We start from the raw sequence: 15,888 nt of genomic DNA, 5'->3' as shown, positions 1-15,888 counted from the left end.
TATTTTCCTTACTTTCTCTCTCTCTCTCTCACACACACATACACATACACACACGCCAAAGAGTGTTACTGCATTTCACCAGAACAAAGGAGGAGGATAGTCTCACAAAATATAGTCAGAATGGGAGAGAAGTTGAACTTCCAAAAGATGTGCATGCACTTCACATGGTGGGGATGAGCAGGTGGGTCTCTGGCCATTAGGTATTCCGTGGTTGGGGGTAGTGCAATCTTGAGTAAAACAGGAAGGGGTGAATGGAAAGAGTTGCATAAATGTAGTGAGGAGGTATGTAGTTGTGATACAGGAAAGGATATTTAGCTGCTGCTATGAGTGAAAGTTTGTGGTTGGGAAGAGATATCTAAAAAGGATCTAAGAGGGACTTTTTGGGTGACATGCTTTGTGAAGTCCTTAGAATGGTCTCTTTAAGGAAGCCTAATAAATGAAATGGGATATGTGTTTTCTTTGAATGTGACTTTTTTTTTAGTTTATTTATTTATTTTGAGAGAGAGAGAGAAGAGAGCAGAAGCAGGGGAAGGGCATGGGGGGGGGGAAGAGAGAGAGAGAGAGAGAGAGAGAGAATCTCAAGCAGGCTCTGCACTATCAGCGCAGAGCCCCATGTGGGGTTCCATCTCACAACTGTGACATCATGACCTGAGTCAGAATCAAGAGTCAGATGCTTAACCTACAGAACCACAGTGTTAAAGGATAAGGAAATAAAAGGTTATATAGAAAAACTAAATACAAAGGTTTTCCCTGCTATCCTTTTGTAAGCTGAAATGGCCTAAAACGAAGAAGCAATTACTATTAATTTATATGGCAAAATGTCTGAATCTTCCCTGACCCCAAAATAACCCCTGTTAGGCTTTCCTGATACCTTAGGACGCAGATGCACCAGTAAATGGAGACAAAGCCCAGATACTCACACACAAAGTTCAAAGCTCTGGGGCTTTGCTCCTGAGATGCTCTGAGGGTTCCCGGGGACGGAGCTCCTTGCTCAGCTGCCTCAAAACGCTCCTGCAAAATGCATTTTGTACCTTTGCTCATAAGAGAGAAAATCCTCTTTGGAATTATTTCGGTTAGACCTACTAATGCAAGTCTTTCATTAAAAGCCAGGCGGCTTAACTTGGAGAAGTGGAGGTTGTCTGTACATCATTGACATTCATCTTGACCACCGAAGTTATTCAAAGCTTAATGAATCTGGGGTTTTAAAACCCTTATTTTTCATGAAAGATAAATAATATTCAAATTGGGGTGAAAATATAATTCAGGAAATCAAATCGGACCAATTATTGCATTTATTTGGGAAGCTGACATCCTGAGATGGAAAAGTGGACTCTAATTTGCTTCTTAAGAAGCTAGAACTAAGAGTTCAAATAGGAAAGGTTACTAAGAAGCAACAGCGATGACTCAATTCTTTGGGAATGTACCGCTTATTATTTTGTTGTTTGTCACCGTGACCACGGTACAAAATGAAATGACAGAAACAAGTGGAAACCAACAAGGTCCCCGATATTTGACGTTCTCATGGGAAGAGATTGTAGCACATTCCAATGACTGCATTCATTGAAATGTCAGAGGAGAATGCCCCATCATGAACCATTGGCCAGGTGAGAGCTAAGATCATTCATTTCAGAAATAAAAGGGGGCAGAAGAAAGTGGAGGAGGAAGAGCAAGAAGGGAAGAGTGGGTAAATACTGACTTGTAAATAAGAGATGTAGACTAATGGAACTCTTTTGTGCCCTGCCCATCTCGCAATAACAAAGAATACATCAAGAAGTAAAAATAGACCTAGCATTCAAAGCATTTAGGATGAATTAACCATGATGCAACATGATATTAAGCCACAGAACTTGCTACTGCAAGGTTTTATTCAAATAGATAACTTAGATTAGAGGATTAGGTATGGTACACACAGTTTATAATAAAATTTCAGTGTCTGCAATTCAGAACAAACAAACGAAACACCAAACAAAACAAAACACAAATGACTTCAGCTAACAGGGAGGGAGTGTCGTAATCTATTTTAAGATGTGTAGGAAATTTCCCTTAAGAAATATTTTACTGCTATGCTTTTTGATGGATGTTAATAATAACCTCCAAAACCAGTGCTGCCGAATTAGAGGCGATGCAGTATGAATCTGTTGCTTTTCAAAGGAAGTGACCGTAACTATTCTAACAGGTACAGTGTGTAAAGAGAAACTTCAGGGAGAAAAGGTGAAAAAACTACAGTTTAGTGTAGTGAGAGGAATTAGCATTTTGGAGATCTGCAGACTTCCAATTTTCCTCCTCCTCTGTCACCGCTTGCTTCTGCCTTTCATACTTATTCCATAGATCTGCATCCTAGCTGGCCCACCAGTAAGAATTCAGCGAGCCCATGGATTGCAAAATATAAACCTGAAATGAAAGGCGGATCTTGCTTAGACTATATGGAAACCTCAGAGTGTTCCCTGCACACTCTAGGAGCTCACAGAGGAATACTTGATGCTGAAGAAGGTGATGATGATGATAGTTGTAGTAGAGGAAACAGTCAAAATACATCAGCCTCGTCCTTCAGGGGTCTCCTATAGGTCTCTGTCCCAGCTGTCAAACTTGACCTACACATGAATGCTATAAGGGACCCAAACTGATCTCTTTCCCCTTCAGGCAGTCAGGACATGAAATGTGTTTTTCTGCTTTTAGGCACTGTTTATCCTTTTTTTTTTTTTTTTTAACTTGATTTAATGGTATACTATTGTTCTCTTCCTAGACTATTATTCCAATAGACATTTAAAAATTACATTTTATTGTTTATGAAGCATATGCAGAGAAAGAGAAAAGAGTCTGAAACAAACCCTATATTCGTCAACTAGATTTAACACGTGGCCAGTCTTGTTTCATCTATACCCCCATCTCATTCTACCACATCGCAGGGTTATTTGGAAACAAATCCTTAATAAGGTATATATATTAATGCTCAGGTCTTCCCAGTGTGAACATCCTTGCCTGGAGTAGGCTTCCCGATTCTCTTTGTTCTAAATTCACATGTTCAGAACCTGGTTCTACATCATCCATGCCGCCATCGTGACAACTTTAGCCTGCGGGGACAGTCTCCTTAAACTCTATACACTTAGACTCTGTATTATTTGTCATGCCACTCCATTGCTCTCATATTTATGCATTTTAATGTCATTTCATCCTAAGTATACTGAAATGAGGGACAGGGACTTTTTTCTTTTTTTTTTTTTCATTCCCCACATGTGCTTTTATCATGCCCATTTTAGAATCTTACTAATGGAAGGCATATAATAAAGAGGTTTTGTTCTGTTCTTTGGGAAAATTAACACTAACCCCTAGGCCATTCCCCTTTCAGAGCACCCCTATAGATCTGCACCCTCTACTATGCCCTTTCCATTAGTATTCTTTTTTTTAAATGTTTATTTATTCTGGGGAGAGAGAGAGTCAGAGCATGAGCCAGGGTGGAGTAGAGAGAGAGAGGAAGACATGGAATCTGAAGCAGGCTCCAGGCTCTGAGTTGTCAGTGCAGAGCCTGACATGGGGCTTGAACCCTAAAACTGTGAGATCATGACCTGAGCTGAAGTCAGAAGCTCAATCAACTGAGCCACCCAGGCGCCCCTAGTATTCTTTCACCACAGAAACCATGTATTCTCTGTCTAACTACAGAGCTCTAACCAGAATTCACAGTCTCCTCAACCCATACCTCATATAATCCTGAATTTATTCTTAGTACTTGCTTCAAATCCTTCTCAAGGGGAAGTTGTTTATTCCCTCTGAACTCCTTTTCTGAGGCCAGGAGAAGAAGATAAGAGGTTTACTCTGGCTCCCTACCATTTTTAGAGAATTTTTCTATCATCTTCGTGTATTGCCCTTTCTCCTTTGAACCTCTAAACACCTACATCTGCCCTTTTTCTCCAAGCCTGGCCGCTTCCCATCTGCCAGACTCTTAGTTACGCCCTTAGTTAGAACCCTAGAGGACTTTGGTATCTTAGTTACTTTTGATTTTTCTTCCAAGGTGTCCCTGGCTTGAACATTCACTTGGTATACCACCTAATATCTAGTCTCCTGTCCTCCTCAGCGGCCCATTTCTCTGAGCACTTATGGACCTTATTATCTGCTGAAGAGGATACACTTTGAAGTTTTGAGCTCTTTACCCCAGTCACACAGACTGACTTCATGTGGTACACATTCCCACTAAATGTGCTTAGTAACATCTTGTCTTCCGGCATAATGATGTACATAATCTTATGTTCCATCTTTTTTAAAAAAATAAATAAACATTTAAAAAATGTTTATTTTTTTGAGAGAGGGAGAGAGCACACCCATGAGTGGGGGACGGGGAGAGAGAGAGACAGACAGACAGAGACAGACAGAGAGAGATTCCTAAGCAGTGTCCACTCTGTCACTGCAAAGCATGATGCAGGGCTTGAGCCCACGAACTGTGAGATGACCTGAGCCTAAATCAAGAGTCGGATGCTAAGCCGACTGAGCCACCCAGGCATCCCACATTCCATCTTCTCTGTAGACTGTCAAGGCTCACCATGCTCACCACAGTAACAGGAATTTGGGGTGGGAGCCCCATGTGTTGATGATGTCCATGGTTCTGAACAGTCACTGGTCTGGATATTGTGAAGAGGGTCGTGCTCTCTCTTTACTATATTACGTCTAAACTGAACTTTGTGGTTCACCATTTCAACCACACTTTCATTAACACTAAATTTGAATCTACCTCACCTGCATTTAAAACTCAAAACCCAACCAATTTTTTTTCTCTTGGGCTTCCTGCTGCTATTGCAGAAATGTCACATAACCTTGCTATTTAGCTCCTCTTCAGATATTTAATTTCTCACCACAGCGGGTAGCCTGGGCTTGCTTGCTTGCTTTCTTTCTTTCTTTCTTTCTTTCTTTCTTTCTTTCTTTCTTTCTTTCTTTCTTTTTTACAAATAGTTTATTGTCAAATTAGTTTCCACATAACACTCAGTGCTCATCCCCACAAGTGTCCTCCTCCATGCCCATCCCCCCTTCCCCCCACATCCATCAGTCCTCAGTTTTTGTCAGCATTCAAAAGTCTCTCATGGTTTGCCTCTCTCCCTTTCCCCCACCATTTCCCCCCTTCTTCTCCCCCTTGTTCCTCCGTCAAGTTCCTCCTAATCCTCCTATACGTGCAAACATATGTTATTTGTCCTTCTCTGCCTGACTTTTTTCGCTCATCATAACACCCTTAAGGTCCATCCATGTTGCTACACATGGCCAGATTTCATTGTTTCTCATTGCCATGGAGTATTCCATGGTATAGATAAACCACATCTTCTTGATCCATTCATCTGTTGATGGACACTTATAGCCTGGGCTTTCTAAGTCTCTTTACTGGTCTAGATCCTTGCTTTGCCTATATTGTAAATGGAGAAATGTCCCAGGGAGCCTTCCCAATGAGGTTTTATTCTTCTTGCTCTGGACCCTCTTTGTCTGGTAATCTCATTCATGGTTTAATGCCCATCCAGGTGTCAATGATTCCTCAATTAGCATCTGTATCACCAACCATCTCTTTCTTAGACAGACCTGAGTCTCCAGCTCATTTTCCCCCAGCTGGATGTCCTATAGGCATTTCAAATTCAATGTATCGAAACCAGACCTTGTTATCTCTTCTTTTTCTGTCACGTATACTCTTCCTGCTGGGATCTGTGTCTCTGTTCATGACATTGTCAACCATCCAGGTGGCAGAGCCTCCGGCCCTCCACGCCACTTCACTAGGTACTTGCCAGCTATTCCCAGAGCACACCGCGTTCAACACCTCCCACAGGCTTGTACACCCGCTGCTCTATCCCTGGAGGGCCTCTCATCTTCATTTCCCAAGATCCAGATCAAATGCTTGCTCACTTGTGAGGCCTACTTAAGACTCCCACTTCCAATTAATTATTTCTTCCTTAGAGCTATCACTTGTTTGCTTTTTTGTCATAACATTTATTTTACCCTAGGCCCTTTCATTAATTCAATAGTATTTATCAAGGTGGAATGAAATATCAGACACTGTCATATACGTGAGGGAAGAAAGAGAAATGCCTTTGGGTCTTGAAAGACTACTCTGTTTTTATTTTCCCAGACTTCTTTTGGGAAAGGTGGGCATTTTATTCACTTTGTATTATGCCTTTAAAGAGAATATATGCCTAGCAGTTCCTTTGAGGACAGTAGCAGAAGAACATGCTTCAGATAAAGCCTTTGTATGAAATGTTAAAGATAGAAAGTGTAGTCGTAATGGTGAAGGAAATACAGACATATTTGGGTCACATGATGGCTTGGTAGTCCCCCAAAGTGCCTACTTATAACTGTTAGTTTAACTGAGGCAAGGAGCCTAGCAAAGGATGCTTATGCACAGGTATCGATGGGCACCGTGGGTGAATGAAACAACAGAAGAACCTCTTCTATTCACCGGGTCCCAAGGAGGAGCATCAGCCAAAGACACCGTTGAGATGACAAATCCTGGGAGATGTATCTCTGCTAGGTGCCTGGCAATCAAGTATAATCCGAGCAGGGAAGGGACCTTCTTCCCATTTCTTTACGGGACCAAATGAAAATGTTGAAAACCCCTCCTTGACAGTTGAGAGGGCACCAGGAAAGTATTCTTGGTGGGGACATCAGTGCTCCCTCAGTGAGCACCAGCAGCGGTAACAAGGGTGAGGGAGCCTCAAGGATCCTGGAAGCTGAGGATGTTGATGAAGGCACCAGAACAGACAAGGAATATGGAAGGCTCATGTGGTGGCTCTAGCTAATGAGCAAACTTGTTTCCTTGGGAACGCCTCAGACATCACAGGAGGCTTCAGTCCTGAGTAAATAAGTGGGAGCAAAAATCAGTCAAGTTTAGCTTATTACAATTTATGAAATCTCATCTGAACTCATCAACTGGTGAGGCCTGTGGAGATTTGAGTTGTTGCTGTGTGGCAAAGGAGAACTGACATGACACACCAGTTCCCATGGCTGAACTTCCTTCTCAGGCCTATGTCACTGTGGGATTGGTTAGTTCTAAATAGACTGTTGCAAGCAGGGTAGTAGGAGAGTTGTCAGGGTTAAAGCAGAGAAGGAAACAGTAGTGAGAATAACCTTAATTATGGTTGGCTTTTGGTAATTCCAGGAGGATTAGCCAGTTTATGTGTCACGTGAATCTCTTACCTTTACCTATCGACTGTTTCACCACTTGGAAGTAGTTTCTGCCTATAATGGGTAGATGGTAGAAAGAATTTGAAATTCAACATATTTCCTTTCTGTGCAATCAGAATACAGAGAACAGGAAATCCGTCTGTAGCCCTGTTTTCCATATTAACAACAGCCTTCTCTGTCAGAAAATGTATTGAAACTGCTAAATCAAAATCAAGTTTCACGGATGAATTGCAACTTATTTTTCTCTACTATTATATTATTCGTAAACCATCATGGAAGTAAATGATCCATTTGATTTTGGATAAGCTAGTTGGATCTCCTTCTTCTTGGGAAAGAAACAAAACTAGACAAAACTGAGAAGCCACTGTAAGATTATGGCTCCTTCAGAACGCTATAGCTCTTTACAATAAAAGATCCAGTCATTTGGGGAAACATTGGCTACTCTCTGGAAAACATTCAGCCAGCAGAACTAGGCTTGCAGTCCCTTCTGTGTCCAGCAGAGCAGGTGGTACAGCAAGGAGCTCGACCACGTGATGTTAGCACCGACACTGGAATGTATGGCCCGGTGTGGTATGTTCTGATGCTAAAGATGTCAGCACCCAGTTGGCTCTAGCCTACCTTTGTTGACAGGTGGCCACTTAAGCAAGGGGCAAACCCATTTCAGTGAACTCTAGCCACTATTATGACAGGGAGGGGCTAGGTGTTGCAGTGTGGCTTTCCTGTGCCAGGTCAGAAGGGTGGAGAAGAGTCTGGCTGAGTGACAAGAATGAACTAACACCCCAAGTTTCAGCTTCTATCTGAGGCTGGTCAGTTCAGGGAAGCGTCTAGAGAAGCCAGCTGAGATTACAAACCCAACAGATATGTTTCTGGAAAATTTCAGGTTAGAAAAAACTGGGATTAAAGAGAAAGTGGGGAGGGGTGGAGGACAGTATAAAAAGTATAACAAGAAACCAGTGAAAATAGTTTGAGGTCCAGATGAACACTGGAGTTTGAGGAATGATGAAGATATTGTGTTAAATTTCATTTTAGGTCCTTAAGCTAAGCACATTTACACAGGATAGGGTTGAATTAGATTGCAAGAGATCACTGACAAGGTATGATAAAATTTTATAGAAAACTCACAGAGTCCCTGCTCACTTTTTTTAATCTACTGATGATTTCTCCCACAGAGGATATGTTTTGAGACAGGCTGATAAATACTGGAGATCTTGAATTTTTGTGTATGTTTACGTTAAAACCATTGGCATTGTAAAAAACAGAGGTGGGCAAATTACACCTTTAAATCTGACTCACATTCAGAGCGAATCCCATAATGATCGTCTTTAGTCAGATACTATTCTGAAACCTGGTGGAAAGGTCTAAATGCTTATTAGCTTCTTTAGAGACATTGCTTAGTCTGAGTCACAGGGAATCCATCCCAGAAGATAAGTCTACACATCAATAAGCAGATGCTTGGGCAGGGAGGGTGTAGACTGCACCCATGGACAGCCTTTAAACCTAATCCTAAGGTTTTCAGAAAAAAATTCTACTTAGAAATGTTTGTTTCTTTTTATTAGAGGGTGGTAAATCAGGCTTTCACCTTGCGTCTTTTTTGTCCCCTTCAAGTGCGTAGGGAACACATGGAGTGGCATGGAAACATTTTCTTTGTGAGAATGCATCACTTTGAGAAAGGAGATCAGATTCTCATCACTGCATCTGTGCACCAGGATGTGGGTGTGAATGTGCATTATTGATTTGCATATTCAAAAGACTGCTCTTGTTTCTGCCTGGGGAGAGGAAAGCTCCCTGCTCAATCTCAAGAAAGATGTAGGAAAATGGCCGATAATCACATGCAAAGGCCTGAAATCTCTCTAGACCGCTTCTCTGGAAGGAGTGCTAGGTTTGGGAGGTTGCTGGAGGGAACACAGACCCCTGGTGTCCACCAGGTACCATGTCTGTCTGGTATCTCAGTCTTACGTGGCATCCTATTCTTTACCTCACTGCCACTCTGTTTATCTTGGGCTCAGGGTCCCCAGTTCAACCTCCATCAAAATCTGCTCTCAGGAATAGATCAGTTATCAGTTATATACAATGCACTGTAGCCTATTCCTGGGGTATTTTATTTCCTAATGTATTTTGATCGACTTTTTAAAATTATGAAATATAACTTGGATATATAAAAGTGCATTCAGTATATGCATACAATTTAACAAATAGAACATTTTTAGAATCTCCGAAACCTCCTTCCTCATTCTTTTACCAACAGAAACTTCTCTCCCCCAAGAGGTAAGTAGAGCTAAGTAAAGGGAATCATTCCATTAATGTAGTCTGCTCACCTATGTAAGCATCCTTAAAAATGCAGTTTTTCTTGGCCTGATATTTTCATAAAGGGAATCGTAATGTGTGTATTCTTCTGTGTCTTCCTTCAGACTGTGGCTTGGGACCCCATGTGTCCTGTCTCGGTGATTTCAGGCACCAGTGAGCAGATGAGGACATATTTTGGGTGTCAGGAATACATGTTGTGTGTCTCAAGATAGTTTGAATTCAATGGCCATGACCTGGTGTGGAGCATAGTTTTGGGGTGCGCTAGATAAACAGCGGTCTGGGAACTGTCGCTGCATCCCACCAGGACTGAGGGGGTCCCAGGGTGTGGGACTTTCAGGCAAACTGGAACCAATTGAGCACCCTGTTCTTTTGTCTGCATATCCATCTCCATGCCAACAGGGGCCCCTTCCCCTGCTCTTAACTCTCAGCTTTCACTCCCAACTGCCCACTGTTCCTAAAAGCTTCCCCATTCCTCCTATGATGAAAATCTCTCGAGTATTTTAAGAGAGGGAGAGAGAGAGCGTGGGGGAGGGGCAGAGGGAAAGGGAGAAAGAGAATCCCAAGCAGGCTCCACGCCCAGCATAGCCTGACTTGGGGCTCGTTCCCATGTGACCATGAGATCATGACCTGAGCTGAAATCAAGAGTTGGATGCTTAACTGACTCAGCCACCTGGGTGCCCCAAAAATCTCCATATATTATTTCTCACTGTATTGTTTTCAGAGGGATGGAACTATCACACTAGATGGATAGTAGCAGTAAAACCCCAGCTTCTGGAAGGTAGAATGCTATATAAAAACAGTTGAAGCGATCCAACTTCTTATATTGTGTGTAATCACATGCAATACGATATAGCAAGGGCAAAGTGATCAGTGAGGGGGAATAAAATTATCGAGGGCCCATCCTCCAGCAAATGCTAAGCTGGTGTATATAGTATAGTATATAGTGTCTATGTACGTACACATACATTCGTATGTTTTCAAATAAAAATAAAAATAGAATTGATCTGAATTCTTATTTTACAAATGAGAAAATGGGGACTCAGAGAAGTGAAGTTATTTGCTCGAGGTCACACAGCTAATAGAGTTGCCAGGCTGGAATGTAACCTTAGATCTAGTATTTTATCCTTCATCTATTTGCCAAGTTCATATACGATCTAAGCAGTGAGGAGTCTAAAGGAGACCAAGGAGTAGAGATGATGGAGTAGACCAGCAGTGCCTTCCCCACAACGCCCCCCTACCTCCTCCCCCCACCCCGTTCCCCTATAACAGGAAAAACAACTCTCAATGCTTTTGGTTTTAAAACCACTTCATTAAAGTATGATTGATTGTGGCAGTGATTTCATGGGTGTATATTCTTGCCAGTCTCAAATGCTTCTAATGCTGGCTTGTGTCTTCCTTCAGACATCTCAATGCCATGCTAATGTCGCTTGTTTTAATGTTTGTTTTGTTTTTTGTTGTTCTTGTTGTTTTGTTTTGTTTTGCATTTTACTTTTATGGACTATCTGTAGACTTCCTTTCATGGAAAGAAGATGTGCCTCAGCATCCTTACAGAGATATATCATGAGTCTTGTTAGCTCAATACTTAGTATTTAAATCATTACAACTAAGAGAATATTCCCTCTGGCTGAGCTACAAGGTATAGAAGGATGTATGTTTCATTGTGGAATCTGCTTTTTCATTGTTAACCATTTTTTCACCCCCTTCTTTTGGTTTTTTGTTTCGTTTCCAGGGTTCTTGTCACCAGCTCTTTACTCTTCTGGTGGAGGCGGGTATCACCCCATGTGTTCAATATGTTCTGACACATCTGTCCCTCTGATGGGGTATTCAACTTAGAGAACTGCCAACGATCAGGAGATCAGGGTATTCCCTCTTAGCATTAACACCTGCACCTAAGGCAGGGTGCGTGAACGCTTGTAGGAATAACGTGAGGCAAAGTCAGAAACACTATGTGAAGTAAGACCTGATGGCTCTGGAAAGAGTGAGCTCACCTGCCGTCCTCAAACACAGAAACCCTCGGTCTCTGAGCCAGAACAGTGCCTGCTTTCCACACTCAGTCCTCCAGCTGTTTGCCCTCTCCCCTTCTTTAGGGCAGAATGGATGCCCCTCCGTGCAGTTAATTTTATACATGCTGGAGTAGGAATCCTTGAAGGGGAGGCTCTGTGGCATTTCTTGTTAGATACCCAAGTCCTAGGAGGAGGAATCCAACAAACAGGGATAACAAAAATCAGTGACTGAATTTGAAAAGATGCCTTTCCGTATGGAAAAATACCAGGTGTCCCATGATACAAGAATATTTACATAGACTACATAAAATATGATGTGATGTTAATATCAAATTAGATAAAATTTCATGCTAAAATTTGATTATTAAAACCTATCTACTTTGAATTAGATCTGTAGGACATACACATTTCTCTTCATTTGCTTTCTAAAGGGCCTTAACATAATTGCATTTTAATGCCATTATTTAAAATGTCCATGGTCATTATAAAAGGGAGTAGGGAGTGTCTGAGTCAGAGGCTTTATATTTCAGAGTAATGCAAGGAACTTTTTCAGACTCACCCAACCAGCTGCTAACTTCCTCTATGAAGAGAGTAAGGTAAATATTTCTGAAGCCCACAACTTAAAGTCTGGCAGACGCTTTGATGAGAGAGACAAAGAGGGTAAGAGAGAAAGATAGAGAGAGACAGAGAGAGAGACAGAGGGAGAGAGAACAATGGCTGTTTCTCTGTACCTGAGGGTCTAAACTCATCAAACATCAAAATCATTGCCTGTTCTGTCGTCAGCTTCTCTGTCTAATGGCTTGTCTGTGGCTGACTTTACGTGGTGTCATGGGGAGGATGGCAGACACTATCCAGCAGGGGACCAGCGACAAGTTGAAGACCTCGTATTCCGTTTTGAAACAGATAAATAGCATGCAGGGAATTATGTACAAACCTAGATTCTGTATTTCCAGTGTTCTTCTTTAAGGCATTATGTATGGGTTATGTATGGGTTGGAATATACTAAGTTTTGAGATTAGAACTGAACTTTAAAATCACATAGCAAGGTGTTTGATAAGGGAGTTATCAAAATTTGAAACCATATTTTAAAAGAAATAGATTTGAAAATACTTCTGTAGAAAAGTAACTGCCAGTAGCGTTACATCTGACTTATATGATAGGAATAAAAATCAAGCATGCTTAATAGTAGCTACTGCTTACTGCTTCCTCCCCCCAGTATGTGTATTCAAATTTAGTAAATATAGGAGTTTTTGTTTTCTTCAATAATGCACCATGAAATAGGATTGCTTTTCCTTGTATTAGACAAAATTATCCTGAGATTGGTAATATTTTGATCAATCATTTAAGGCACATTATTTATCAATCAAGTATAGTAAATTTAGGTCCATAAAATATTATTATAATTTCATTTTATAGTTTTTTTTTTTTTACTGTGTTTGTCCCTAGCTTTTCCTAGGCTTTATTTAAAAAGTATTTTTCTTGCCTTTTATGAGACTTAAAAAACTTCAGTGAGAACCTATGTGTCTTTTTGTTTTGACATTTAAAAAATGCAGGAGGGAAAGGATAACACATTCCTTGGATTAGGGAAATATACCATTACGTAAGTAAATGGGCTTTGCACTCCTTTGGACTTTTAGATCCTCAAGTTGGATGTTTGGGGTTTAAAAGCCTTCATGAATCTTCATCAGTTTGTGTTAACCTGTAAATTATAAATTTCATGTCTGTATATTAAAGTAAAATATTTGTGTAAAGAATATAAGATACAGTATTTTTTAGTGGAATGAAAAGTTAATCTGAAGCCAAGTTCTTTCATGATTTGGAAAGAATATGCCTTCACTGCTATGTCTGGACCACAGCATACTGAATAGGATCATGTTGATGTCTTCTGTGGCTTCACCTAATTTATTTTCTTCTTCAACTTCCTTCAGTTATTTAACTGGGACCCAAGTCACTGGATACTTGTGAATGGCTTGTTTGAATTTAACTTATTTCTGTTGGTGCTTTTTTATTTCTTTAAAAGTTGCTATACAAAGTAATTATAGGAGAAAGGAAAATCACACTTTTGGTACTCACGCTAATATTTACTCATGTCACCAGATGGAATCTTGGGAATGTATAAAAAGTAATGCGACCTTAAATATAGTTGTCTATTTGCCAATGGGATTTAGACTTTATATCAAAAGAGAAGGAAAGAATCTTGCTTTCATTCCTGGAAACTACCGGGCACCTGTGTAGAGAAAGATAAAAACAAGTTATGTGAAGTGGAACATACTATTTGGTATTTATTTTCAAAGTGCATAAACATGTCTGCACAGGAATGTTTAAGGATAAGTGATCTAGTACCATTTATCATTTTATTTAATGTTTACTTATTTTTGAGAGAGAGAGATAGAGAGAGTGAGTGGGGTAAGGGCAGAGAGAGAGGGAGACAAAGAATCCGAAGCACGCGCCAGACAGTCTCTCCGAGGTCTCAGCACAGAGCCCGTCACGGGGCTCAAACCCACAAACTGTGAGATCATGACCTGAGCCGAAGTCTGTCGGTTAACGACTGAGCCACCCAGGTGTCCCGCCATTTATCATTTTAAAAGTCATTGCTTGAAAATGTAGAACTCGGAAAGCCTCAACTCATTTTTGAAATATTTGTCTAGGATGGGTTTTCTCTGCCATAAAATTCATCTAATTCATAAAAAAGTGCACTCAGTTGCCTCAGTAAACACATTGCTGTGTAGCTTCTCTTCCATATGATGATAGTTTTGTGAAAAGTCACCAGGATGATTAAAGAATTAGAAAATGAATATTCATGGTTATTGCTTAGAAAATAATTTAAGAAATGATTTTTAAAAGCATTCTTTTAAAGGAGAAGAAAAGTTGCTTCTCTCACCCCCCTCACCCTTTACTTTTGTAAAGCATCTAGAAGAGTCAGGGCTTGACCAAAGAAAAGTGCACTGAAATTTTGTACTACTTTAGTATATACCATGAAGTAGCTTCCAGACCCCATTGGGCCACACAGGCAGGTCCCCAAACAGGGTCATTTTTAAATCTTTCAATCTTTCAGGTCTTAGAGGTTCAAATTATATTGAACATACCAAATATATTCTATAGACGATGTCAAAATGAACCCAGAGTCCTCTAGTTTTCACTGTAAATATTTGGAAATGATTATTATAATTTTGCTTTTAAAATCACTTTATTAAGAGTGAGTAATTTCATTTACCATGCTCTTCAGCAGTCAACATGAAATATTGGAAATTGTTTGAAAAGACAGAGTCTAGCACACAATTTCTCTCTAAAATTAAAGAACTTCTTATGAGTAAAAAATTTAATATGAAAACCAACTTATGTTCCAATTTAAGGATATTTACTTGTATGTTCATTAATTTCAATTTTGTCATTTTAAAAAACATTTTAGAAGCAATACTTGTCTTTCCCATGTAAAATGTGATTTTGAGCCCCTAAAAAGTCTGGGGTCTTAGTCCCCCTCCAGTCTTCACTAGATAAAGCTGTCTGGCAGCTCTCCGCCTGTGTCCTCTCCTTTTTCTGGTTCCTTCTCTCCTTTGCCGGAAGGAAGGGTTTTTTTTTCTGTTCTTAAAATCACAGCTGCCACTGCTCTTCTCCCTAGTTTACATGGATCTGATAGGAAGTCATTCCATTTTCTGGATAGCTACTAAAAAAACATAGATGTTCTTCCCTAGAGTGAAGAGTGTTTGGAGTGTGAATGTTTTTTTCATCCTGTATTTCTGGGGGCATAACTCGGGAGTGGGGACCTATTCTGAAAGCTGAATTTCACCTTGCAAAACAGCATCATTTATGGGCTAGTTCCTCAGTGATGTTCTCTTGAAATTCTGAAGTGCTGAATGTGGGTTCTTCAGGAACACTCTGGAAACGTCCAATGTGTTGTCTTTTAGGAAGAAAAATTTATATATATATAAATTGTCTTTTAGGAAGAAAAATTTATATATATATATATATAAAATATATATATTTTTATATATGTAAAAATATTTACATTTTTATATATGTAAAAATATATATATTTAGTATATATATTTAAATTTTTTAAAAAATTGTTTATTCTGAGAGAGGGAGAGACAGAGAGAGAGAGAGAGACAGAGACAGAGAACAAGCAGGAGAGGGGCAGAGAGAGAGAGGGAGACACAGAATCTAAAGCAGGCTCCAGGCTCTGAGCTGTCAGCACAGAGCTGGATATGGGGTTTGAACTCACGAACTGTGAGATCATGACCTGAGCCGAAGTCAGACGCCTAACTGACTGAGCCACCCACGGGCCCCAGTGTATTTATTTATTTTGAGAGAGAGTGTGGGGAGTAGAGAGAGACATACAGAGAATCCCAAGCAGGCTCCACACTATCAGCACAGAGCCGCACGTGGGGCTCCATTCCATAAACCATGAGATCATGACCTGAACCAAAGTTAGACACTT

This window comes from Hyaena hyaena, unplaced genomic scaffold, assembly GCF_003009895.1.
Source record: "Hyaena hyaena isolate Hyena2069 unplaced genomic scaffold, ASM300989v1 scaffold_399, whole genome shotgun sequence".
NCBI classification, from domain to species: Eukaryota; Metazoa; Chordata; class Mammalia; order Carnivora; family Hyaenidae; genus Hyaena; species Hyaena hyaena.
Note: the sequence above shows the minus strand (reverse complement) of the source record.